General features: G+C 45.5%; 1 protein-coding gene across 7 annotated transcripts in view; it reads right to left on the reverse strand.

The window, feature by feature from the left end:
- DTWD1 (DTW domain containing 1) overlaps positions 1-12,091 on the reverse strand; it is a 133,113-nt gene that overhangs the window by 9,237 nt on the left and 111,785 nt on the right. Inside the window, exons 5-6 of one of the 7 annotated variants that reach the window (XR_010179228.1) lie at positions 6,926-7,095; positions 3,625-3,715 (exon numbers count right to left, since the gene is read on the reverse strand). The exons of 5 other annotated variants lie outside the window; for them this stretch is intronic. The gene's annotated coding sequence lies outside the window, so the exon portion shown is untranslated. Of the gene's footprint in view, positions 1-3,624; positions 3,716-6,925; positions 7,096-12,091 lie in introns of those variants that run through there. One more of the 7 variants, XR_010179227.1, reaches the window with a different exon arrangement.

Below are 12,091 nucleotides of genomic sequence, written 5' to 3' on the forward strand. Positions count from 1 at the left end.
CCCTTTTTGTTCTTTTTAGAATTCTTGGGATCAGAGGAAGTGGAGGAAACACGTACACCAGCTGGTAGACCCACGGAGTTGTCAGATCATCTACCGCCACTGCTTGTGGGTCCCTCGACCTGGAACAATACCGCTTGAGCTTATTGTTGAGTCGAGAAGCCATCCTGTCAATTTGTGGATATCCCCACCGATGTGTCAACCACAGGAACACCCCTGGGTGAAGGCCCCACTCCCCCGGGTGCAGGTCGTGTCTGCTAAGGAAGTCTGCTTCTCAGTTGTCTACTCCCGGAATGATGACCGCTGACAGAGGAGAATTCTTGACACCTCTGACATTGCGGCTCTGCTTATCATTCCGCCCTGTCGGTTTATGTACGTCACTGCCGTCACATTGTCCGACTGCACCTGAATTACCTGATTCTGAAGAAGAGATGAGGCCTGCAGAAGGGCGTTGTATATAGCCCTGAGTTCCAGGATGCTTATTGGAAGGACGACTTCCTGACTTGACCATCTTCCCTGAAACTGCACCCCCTGGGTGACTGCGCCCTAACCTCTGAGGCTTGCGTCTGTGGTTAGCAGAATCCAATTCTGAATCCCGAACCTCCGACCCTCGACTAAGTGAGAAGTCTGTAGCCACCACAGGAGGGAGATCCTGGCTTTTGACAACAGACGGATCCTCTGGTGCATGTGAAGATGCGATTCGGACCATTTGTCCAACAGATCTAGCTGGAAGGGCCTCGCATGAAACCTTCCATACTGAAGCGCCTCGTAAGAGGCCACCATTTTCCCCAGAAGGCGATTGCACAGATGCACCGAGATCCAGGTTGGCTTCAGGACAGCCCAAACCATCGACTGGATTACCATTGCCTTTTCCAAGGTAAGGAACACTTTCCGAGACTCTGTGTCCAGTATCATTCCCAGAAAAGGAAGCCTCTGTGTTGGTTCTAGGTGAGATTTTGGTAGGTTCAGAATCCACCCGTGATCCAGGAGTAGTCTGGTTGAGAGGCCAATGCTGTCCAACAACGGCTCCCTGGATGGTGCCTTTATCAGAAGATCGTCCAGGTACAGAATTTTGTTCACTCTCTGTAGAACCATCATCTCTGCCATCACCTTGGTGAACACCCTCGGTGCCGTGGAGAGACCAAATGACAGAGCCTGGACTGGTAGTGACAGTCCTGCAGTGTAAACCGTAGATAAGCCTGATGAGGCGGCCAGATCAGAATGTGAAGGTTCGCATCCTTGATATCCAGAGACACTAGGAATTACCCCTCTTCCAGAGCTGATATCACCGCTCTCAGAGAATCCATCTTGAATTTGAACACTCGTAAGTATGGGTTCAACGACTTGAGGTTCAGAATCGGTCTTACCGAACCGTCCGGTTTCGGTACTACAAACAAATTGAAATAGTACCCCTTGTTTTGCAGATGAGGTGGAACTGGAACAATGACCTGAGTCTGTACCAGTTTTTGAATGGCGTCCTCTAAAGATATACTTGCATCTTGTGAAACTGGTAAGCCTGATTTGAAGAATCTGTGAGGTGGGAGCTTCTGGAACTCCAGTCTGTAGCCCTGGGAAATAAGATCTATGACCCAGGGATCCTGGCACGAACTTGTCCAGATGTGACTGAAGAATTTTAGCTGGGCTCCCACCTGCCAGTCTTCCAGGCATCGCGGTCCACCATCATGCTGAAGGGTTTGAGGAAGCAGAGCTTAAGCCCTGTTCCTGTGAACCGGCAGTTGCTGGTTTGCGTGGTTTACCTCTAGTGCCTCTGGTGGATGTAGAAGAACCTCTGGGTTTGCCCCTAAACTTGGCAGTCCGAAAGGACTGTAAACTGTGACCTGAGTAGGCCTTCCTAGCTGGGGGAGCTACAGAAGGAAGGAATGTGGACTTACCCGCAGTAGATTTGGATATCCATTTGTCTAGTACATCTCCAAATAAGGCCTCGCCTGTGAAAGGGAGGCCTTCCACGCTTTTCCTGCAGTACGCATCCGCAGTCCACTGGCGTGGCCATAGACCCCTGTGTGCAGACACTGCCACAGCCGTAGTGCGTGCATTAAGCAAGCCTATTTCTTTTATCGCTTTCACCATAAAATTCGCAGAGTCTTGTATATGCTGTAGGAACAAGATAACCTCCTCCTGAGGCAAGGTGTCTAACCCTTCAATCAGGTTACCAGACCATTTGGCAATGGCTCTTGTAATCCATCCACATGCTATAGTGGGTCTCTGGGCCACCCCAGCAGCTGTATACAAGGATTTCAGCGTAGTCTCAATTTTACGATTAGCCGCGTCTTTTAGGGAGGCTGCACCCGGGACAGGCAATACAATTTTTCGTGAAAGCCTGGATACTGATGCATCCACTATCGGTGGATTTTCCCATTTTTTCCTATCCTCAGGAGGAAAAGGAAAGGATGACAGCAACCGTTTAGGGATTTGAAATTTCCTATCACGACTAACCCACGGTTCTTCAAACAGGGTATTTAGTTCCTTTGAGACAGGAAAAGTGTCCGAGGATTTCTTTTTTTATAATAAAATAAGATTCCTCACTCTCCTCTGTCACTTTATCAGGGATTTTTAGTACTTCTCTGATAGCTTCTATGAGAGCCTCTATTCCCTGCAACAGACTACCCTCCCACACCTCTGCGTCCACCTCACCACTTTCACGGTGTGTGTCTCCTGTTTTTATTTGGGTATTTTTTTTCCAGTAGAACTACAGGTACCAGCGGGCCCTTTCCCCCCCGCATGCTGGTATTTGTGGTTCTCTAAGTACCGGCTTGCGGGGGAGGCTTGGTGGGACTTGTAGTTCTTCTGCAAAAAACAATATTCTTACATTTTACTCAAGGCTATCAGCCCCCCATCCGCAGCCCTTGGGTGGGGGGGGACAGCCTCGGGCTTCACCCCTGGCCCTTGGGTGGCGGGGGCCTTGATTGAAGGGGTACCCACTCCTCCAGGGTACCCCGGCCAGGGGTGACTAGTTGGATATTTAATGCCACGGCCGCAGGGCGCTGTATAAAAGTGACCCCCGGCTGTGGCATTATCTGTTCAGCTAGTGGAGCCCGGTGCTGGTACGAAAAATACGGGGGACCCCTACTCTTTTTGTCCCCCGTATTTTTTGCACCAGGACCAGGCGCAGAGCCCGGTGCTGGTTGTTAAAATACGGAAGATCCCCTGTCATTCCCCCCCCCCGTATTTTGGCAACCAGGACCGGCTCAAAGAGCCCGAGGCTGGTTATAATTAGGAGGGGGGACCCCACGCATTTTTCCCCCCAGATTTTTACCATTCCATTAAAAAAAAAAAATATTTTAAAAAATATATAAATAATACTTGTGCCTCCAAAATAGACAAACCAAGTACCTAATCCCTTCTAATATAAATAGATATGCTATTACCAAAAAAAAAAACACCAAAAAAAACATGTTTTTAAAAATTTTTATTAGATTGCGCCAGCAAAGTGTGGCGGATTGAAAATGACAAATTTACTCTCTAAAAGCACTGTTGTCGAATTTACAATCTTCAATTGAATATACTTTTGTCGAATTGCCGCATTTGTACCATTGCAGAAATGTCGAATTTGACAAATGTCGAATTTCAAAAAGTCGAATTTGGAAAGTCAGTTTTTTTGATGAAAAGTACTGAATTGCATTGTCTAATTTTTTTTTTTTTGGCGAAAATGGCCCGTTTTTCGACATTTTCGGGAATTCGACCGCAATTGCAGATACCCCTAAGAGAGATGAACGATATCAGTACATGCATTCAAGCGAAAGATACAGAATAAAGTGTAGACGGGAACAACTTAATTTCAAGTAATGTGGAATATGTATGAGACCACATATACATTGCTCTGTCCATGTGTACCAGCCTTATACGTTATCAACCTGAATAAACAGTATATTAAACATTATGTCAGTGCGATCATTAGTTACTGTTTCTTTTCTACTATATGTAACAACTTAACGTATCCTTATGAAACTGAGTTGGCACCATAGAGCATATTGATGTGAGTACCCTTGGCACATGGTGAAGATAGCCATCTATCCCATATCGTATAGAATTTAGTGATGGCTGTTCTGGATATGTAAACAAATTTTTCATGTGCTACCGTGGTATTCACTAGGGCTATCCATGAGTCTGTAAAAAGTAATTGCTCCTGATTTTAAGGGAATTTTTTTAAAACAGAATCACATTTCCCTGAAATGTGAAGTGAAGTTTCCCTGAAATTTAAAGTGGAATACTACTCCAGATTATTGTCAATTTTCCCTGTAAATGGGAATAAAAACCTGTAAGCGGAATTTACTACTGCACTGAAGCAATCCACAATCAGCAAGTTGTTACTACTGTACATACACTACATCCTAATCGTGTAAGAAGATGGCTCTTAGCACTCGCTCTTTGCTCCTCTCCTCTCTTTACAGAACAACTCTTTCAAGAATGCTAGTTGTAAGTGGACTTCCTCTGATCTGTATATTTTTCAACCTTTACCTCAATAGGATACACCTCGACCAGAGACACTAAACAACTGCCTAACAATGAGACCTAGGGTTAAACTTAGGGTGTGATACGAGATCCCGATGCTCAGCATCCTGACAGGGGTTGAGTAAGTATGCTTCCCCTCCCCCCCCCCCCTTCCCCCCCACACACACACTTCATGCAGTCTAATTCTAACCCCCTTCCCCCGCAGCCTACCCGTAAACCTCCACCGCCTCAAGGGTAAAATCTAGGAGACAAATGTATATTTATATATCTGCAAGGTAAGAATGCTTTCAAAAATGGAAGTGTTAATAGTTTATATTTATCAATTAACAAAATGCTAAGTGAATTAACAGTAGAGAAATCTAAATCAAATCAATATTTGGGAGATTTGGTGGATGTAGGCTTGCTCAAATTCTTCTGTCTCTTTATGTAATCCCAGACAGGCTTGATTATGAAATCACAGCTCTGTAGGGACCATATAATCACTTACAGGACTCCTTGTTCTTCTTTACACTGAAGATAGTTCTTTGTATGTTTGGGGTCGTTGTCCTGCTGCAGAATAAATTTGGAGCCAATCAGCCGCTCCCCTGATGGTATTGCATAATGGATAAGTACCTGCCTGTATTTCTCAGCATTGAGGACACCATTAATCCTGACCATATCCCCAACTCCATTTGCCCTGAGCTCAACGTCAGAAGATCTGTGGTTAGTTTTCCAAGATGTCTGGAACAACCTCCCTGCAGAGTTCCTTCAAAAACGCTGTGCAAGTGTACCTGTGTGCAAGGCAAAAATTTATGCCGTTTTGAGACAAAGGGTGGTCATACCAAATATTGATTTGATTTAGATTTCTCGTCTTTTCATTCACTTTGCATTTTGTCAATTGATAAAAATATACTATTAACACTTCTATTTTTTAAAGCATTCTTACTTTGCAGCATTTTGACCACACCTGCCTAAAACTTTTGCACATTACTGTATCTATTTAAACACACAAACAAACACTTGCCGCACTAGCACTCACAAGGCAGTGGAACAGTGAAATAGCAAATAAGCCTCCTTGGGCTATTTATGCATACACCTTGCTTTTGCTCTTTTATGCTCTCATTGGGACAAAGGAAGCATATGAAAACTATGATTTGTATATTTATTTTTATACACTTTCTAATGCTCACTGAAATTTTTTTTTATATAGTGCTAAACAGCTGGTGCAAATAGTCACTGGCATTTTATTCTGTCTTCCCCTCTGGCTAGTTGTAATTAAATCCTCTGTACAGACTTGTATTAAAAAACAAAAGTAATTGATGTTGATCACAGTACTCAACTACCTATCACTTTACTTTAACAGTCAGTCCAAAGTAAAGTAAGTGTCTGAACAAAGAAGCACTCTATGGGCCTAATTCAGACCTGATCGCAGCAGCAAAATCTTTCTCTAATGGGCAAAGCCATGCGCACTGCACGTGGGGCAGATATAACATGTGCAGAGAGAGTTAGATTTGGGTGGGTTATTTTGTTTCTGTGCAGGGTAAATACTGGCTGCTTTATTTTTACACTGCAAATTAGATTTTAGTTTGAACACACCTCTCCCACATCTAACTCCATCTGCTCATGTTATATTTGCCCCACCTGCAGTGTACATGGTTTTGCCCATTAGAGAAAAATTTTGCTGCTGCGATCAGTTCTGAATTATGGCCTATGTTAGCAACTCCAAATACCATATGGTGTGTTGCACGTGGTATGATTAGCATTGCAGTATTTGTTTAAATCACACTTGCTTAACCGCTTGCCTGGCATGGTCACATCAGATGCGACTATACCAACAAGTGCTTTATCTGACCTGGTCGCACAGGATGCGACCAGTCAGATAAACAGTGTTAGCAGCTGCAGGGAAGGGAAAGTACCCTCCGCTGCTGCTCTCAGAGGATCCAAAAGGTCCCTCTGCCTCCCTGCACTCTCCCCTCAATGTTTGCCGTGCTGACGATCACTGCTGATCGGTCAGCTTGCTGGAACCCCCCACCCAGCAGCTGCAAACAATAGCAGCCGCTAAGAAAGTGTAATCCAACCCCCCCAAGCCACCCCCCAGCACCATGTACCTGGCAGCTGTCTCGGGTGTAAAAAGTAAAGTCGCAATGTTACAGATTTTCCTGACCGATGTTTCGATGTTCGAGAGAAAAAAAATAATTTTGGATAAATTCATGTTCTTCACCTAATTCACTCATTAAAAAACCTGACAATTTCTGAGCGTTTTTTTGGGGGGGGGGAAATCATCAGTTAAGTGGTTAAACGGATAACAATTAGACGATTTTCCTATTTTTAAAAGGACTTTATTTGAACTACAGGTATATGGAGGTGATACAACACCTTTTGAACTAGACCTAAAGGGAAATCCTGTTAAATTGTATAAATAACTTGTTTATGCCCTAAAATTTGTTTAATAAAAATTGCTGTTCTATTAAAAACTTACTGTTCTCTGCTCTTTATCAGTACAAGTAATTGGAAAGGACATCAAAGATCTTCAGAGTTGTATACTCCAGTATACATGGAACAACGAACATCAAAGAATTAATAGAAATCTGATTATTCTGCCAAAATGTATGGGCTGCCTTTCAGTTTTCAATCTCTTATGGCAGATCACTAGGAATGTAATCAGAATAAGAAACCTATTTAGTAGCTGGGTGGATAACAATAAATAAAAAATTATATACAAAAAACACCCCTTAATTGATAAAAAAAACAAAAAATAATAATTATATATATATATATATATATATATATATATAATATATATATATATATATATATATATATATATATATATATATATATATATATATATATAATAAGATTTCAAACTTACCGGTAAATCTTTTTCTCCTAGTCCGTAGAGGATGCTGGGGACTCCATAAGGACCATGGGGTATAGACGGGCTCCGGAGGAGACATGGGCACTATAAAGAACTTTAGATGGGTGTGCACTGGCTCCTCCCTCTATGCCCCTCCTCCAGACCTCAGTTAGAGAAGCTGTGCCCAGAGGAGACGGACAGTACGAGGAAAAGATTTTTGTTAATCTAAGGGCAAGATTCATACCAGCCCACACCATCCACACCGTATAACCTGGAATATACGCAACCAGTTAACAGTATGAACAAAACAGTATCAGCCAACAACTGATCTTAACTGTAACATAACCCTTATGTAAGCAACAACTATATACAAGTCCTGCAGAAATATGTCCGCACTGGGATGGGCGCCCAGCATCCTCTACGGACTAGGAGAAAAAGATTTACCGGTAGGTTTAAAATCTTATTTTCTCTTACGTCCTAGAGGATGCTGGGGACTCCGTAAGGACCATGGGGATTGTACCAAAGCTCCAGACCGAGTGGGAGAGTGCGGATGACTCTGCAGCACCGATTGAGCAAACATGAGGTCCTCATCAGCCAGGGTATCAAACTTGTAGAATTTTGCCAAAGTGTTTGAACCCGACCAAGTAGCCGCTCGGCAAAGCTGTAAAGCCGAGCCGCCCAAGAAGAGCCCACCTTCCTAGTGGAATGGGCCTTTACCGAACTTGGTAACAGCAATCCAGCCGTAGAATGAGCCTGCTGAATCGTGTTACAGATCCAGCGAGCAATAGTCTGCTTAGAAGCAGGAGCGCCAACCTTGTTGGCTGCATACAGGACAAACAGTGCCTCTGTTTTCCTAATCCGAGCCGTCCTGGCTACGTGAATTTTTAAGGCCCTGACTACATCAAGGGACTTGGAATCCTCCAAGTCTCCCGTAGCCACAGGCACCACAATAGGTTGGTTCATATGAAACGATGACATCACCTTAGGCAAAAATTGAGGACGAGTCCTCAACTCAGCTCTATCCACATGGAAAATGAGATAGGGGCTCCTAAGAGACAAAGCCGCCAATTCGGATACCCACCTAGCAGATGCCAAGGCCAACAACATGACCACCTTCCAAGTGAGAAATTTTAATTCAACTCTTTGAAGAGGCTCAAACCAGTGAGATTTTAGGAACTGTAACACCACGTTAAGGTCCCATGGTGCCACTGGGGGCACAAAAGGAGGCTGGATGTGTAGCACTCCCTTTACAAAAGTCTGGACTTCTGGGAAAGAAGCCAATTCCTTCTGGAAGAATATAGATAGGGCCGAAATCTGTACCTTAATGGAGCCTAACTTTAGGCCCATATCCACTCCTGTCTGTAGAAAGTGGAGAAAACGGTCCAAGTGGAAATCTTCCGTAGGAGCATCCTTAGCTTCACACCAAGATACATACTTCCTCCAGATACGGTGATAATGTTTCGTCGTCACCTCCTTCCTAGCCTTTATCAGAGTAGGGATGACCTCCTCCGGAATACCTTTCCCAGCTAGGATTCGGTGTTCAACCGCCATGCCGTCAAACGTAACCGCGGTAAGTCTTGGAACACGCAGGGCCCCTGTTGCAACAGGTCCTCTCTGAGAGGAAGAGGCCATGGATCGTCTGTGAGCATTTCCTGAAGATCCGAATACCAGGCCAATCTGGCCGAGGCCAATCTGGAACAATGAGTATTGTCTGCACTCTAATTCGTCTTATGATTCTCAATATTTTTGAGATGAGCGGAAGAGGAGGGAACACATAGACCGACTGAAACACCCACGGTGTCACCAGGGCATCCACCGCTACTGCCTGAGGGTCCCTTGACCTGGCACAATACCTCCGAAGCTTCTTGTTGAGGCGTGACGCCATCATGTCTATTTGAGGAAGTCCCCAAAGACTTGTTATCTCTGCAAAAACTTCTTGATGAAGACCCCACGCTCCTGGATGGAGATCGTGTCTGCTGAGGAAGTCTGCTTCCCAGTTGTCCACTCCCGGAATGAATACCGCTGACAGAGCGCTTACGTGATTTTCTGCCCAGCGCAGAATCCTGGTGGCTTCCGCTATTGCCACTCTGCTCCTTTTCCCGCCTTGGCGGTTTACATGAGCCACAGCTGTGACGTTGTATGATTGAATCAGAACCAGTAGGTCGCGAAGAAGATTCTCCGCTTGTCGTAGGCCGTTGTATATGGCCCTTAATTCCAGTATGTTGATGTGTAGACAAGCCTCCTGGCTTGACCATAGTCCCTGAAAATTCCTTCCTTGTGTGACTGCTCCCCATCCTTGGAGGCTCGCGTCCGTGGTCACCAAAACCCAGTCTTGAATGCCGAACCTGCGACCCTCTAGAAGGTGAGCACTCTGCAGCCACCACAGGAGAGACACCCTGGCCCTGGGGGACAGGGTTATTTTCTGATGTATTTGAAGATGGGACCCAGACCACTTGCCCAGAAGGTCCCACTGAAAAGTCCTTGCATGAAACCTGCCAAAGGGGATGGCCTCGTAGGACGCCACCATTTTCCCCAGTACTCGAGTGCATTGATGGACTGACACTCTTTTTGGCTTTAGCAGGTCTCTGACCATGTTCTGGAGTTCCTGGGCTTTTCCTTTGGGAGAAAAACCCTCTTCTGTTCCGTGTCCAGAATCATGCCTAAGAAAGATAGTCAAGTCGTTGGAATCAACTGTGACTTTGGTAGATTTAGAATCCAACCATGCTGCTGCAGCACTCTCAGGGAGAGCGACACGCTTTTCTGCAACTGTTCCTTTGATCTCGCTTTTATCAGGAGATCGTCCAAGTACGGGATGATTGTGACTCCTTGCCTGCACAGGAGCACCATCATTTCCGCCATTACCTTGGTGAAAACCCTCGGGGCCATGGAAAGCCCAAACGGCAACGTCTGAAACTGGTAATGACAGTCCTGTACAGCGAATCTCAGGTATGCCGGATGAGGAGGATATATGGAGACGTGAAGGTATGCATCCTTTATGTCTAGTGGCACCATAAAATCCCCCCCCTTCCAGGCTGGAGATAACCACCCTGAGCGATTCCATCTTGAACCTTTTTAAGTACAGGTTTAGGGATTTTAAATTTAGAATGGGTCTGACCGAGCCATCCGGTTTCGGGACCACAAACAGGGTTTTCCCTGTTGTATTAGGGGAACCTTGATAATCACTTGCTGTTGACACAGCTTTTGAATTGCAGCTAAAACTATCTCCCTCTCTGGGGGAGAAGCTGGTAAAACCGATTTGAAGAATCGGCGAGGAGGCACGTCTTCAAATTCCAGCTTGTAGCCTTGGGATACAATTTCCATCGCCCAAGGATCCACGTCCGACTGAACCCAGACGTGGCTGAAGAGTCGAAGACGTGCCCCCACCGGCGCGGACTCCCTCAGTGGAGCCCCAGCGTCATGCGGTGGATTTAGTAGAAGCCAGGGAGGACTTCTGCTCCTGGGAACTAGCCGTAGCAGGCATTCTTTTCCCTCTACCCTTACCTCTGGCGAGGAATGAAGAGCCTCGACCTCTTCTGGACTTATGCGACCGAAAGGACTGCATCTGATACTGTGGTGTTTTCTTTTGCTGTGGGGGAACATAAGGCAAAAAAGTAGATTTACCCACGGTAGCTGTGGAAACCAGGTCCGCGAGACCTTCCCCAAATAAAACCTCACCCTTGTAAGGCAAAACTTCCATATGCATCTTTGAGTCGGCATCACCCGTCCATTGGCGGGTCCACAGTGCTCGCCGAGCCGAAATCGCCATGCCGTTGGCCCTCGAACCTAGCAGCCCAACGTCTCTCTGAGCGTCTCTCATATATAAGACTGCGTCTTTGATGTGACATAAGGTCAATAAAATGGTATCCCTATCAAGGGTATCAATATCAGCTGACAAGGTATCTGTCCAAGCTGCTACCGCACTACAAACCCAAGCCGATGCTATTGCTGGTCTGAGCACAGCACCCGTATGTGTATAAATTGATTTTAAAATCATTTCCTGTCTGCGCTCAGGAGGATCCTTGAGGGCTGCCTTGTCTGGAGACGGTAGCGCCACCTTCTTGGATAAGCGTGTTAAAGCTTTGTCCACCCTGGGCGAGGATTCCCACCGTACCCTGTCCTGTGCAGGGAAAGGGTATGCCATAAGAATTCTCTTGGGAATCTGCAGTTTCTTGTCTGGAGTTTCCCAAGCCTTTTCAAATAGCGCGTTCAGCTCATGAGATGGGGGAAATGTTACCCCAGGTTTCTTTTCCTTAAACATGTGTACCCTCGTGTCAGGGACAGAGGGGTCATCTGTGATATGCAAAACATCTTTTATACAATAATCATATAATGAATACTTTTTGCCACCCTTGGGTGTAACCTTGCATCAACGTAGTTGACACTGGAGTCAGAATCCGTGTCGGTATCCGTGTCTGCTATTTGGGATAGGGGACGTTTTTGAGACCCTGAAGGGCCCTGTGACACCGTCAAAGCCATTGATTGACTCCCTGTATTATCCCTGGACTCTGCTTTATCCAATCTCTTATGTAATAAAGTCACATTTGCATTTAAAACATTCCACATATCCAACCAATCAAGTGTCGGCATTGCCAACGGAGACACCACAATCATCTGCTCCACCTCCTCCTTAGATGAGCCTTCCGCTTCAGACATGCCGACACACGCGTACCGACACCCCCACACACACAGGGATATATGTATATGGAGACAGTTCCCCAATAAGGCCCCTTGGAGAGACACACCCAGCGCCAACTGACACTGGAAATAAAATTCCCAGATAACAGCGCT

Source organism: Pseudophryne corroboree, chromosome 6 (assembly GCF_028390025.1).
Source record: "Pseudophryne corroboree isolate aPseCor3 chromosome 6, aPseCor3.hap2, whole genome shotgun sequence".
In the NCBI taxonomy this organism is placed as follows: Eukaryota; Metazoa; Chordata; class Amphibia; order Anura; family Myobatrachidae; genus Pseudophryne; species Pseudophryne corroboree.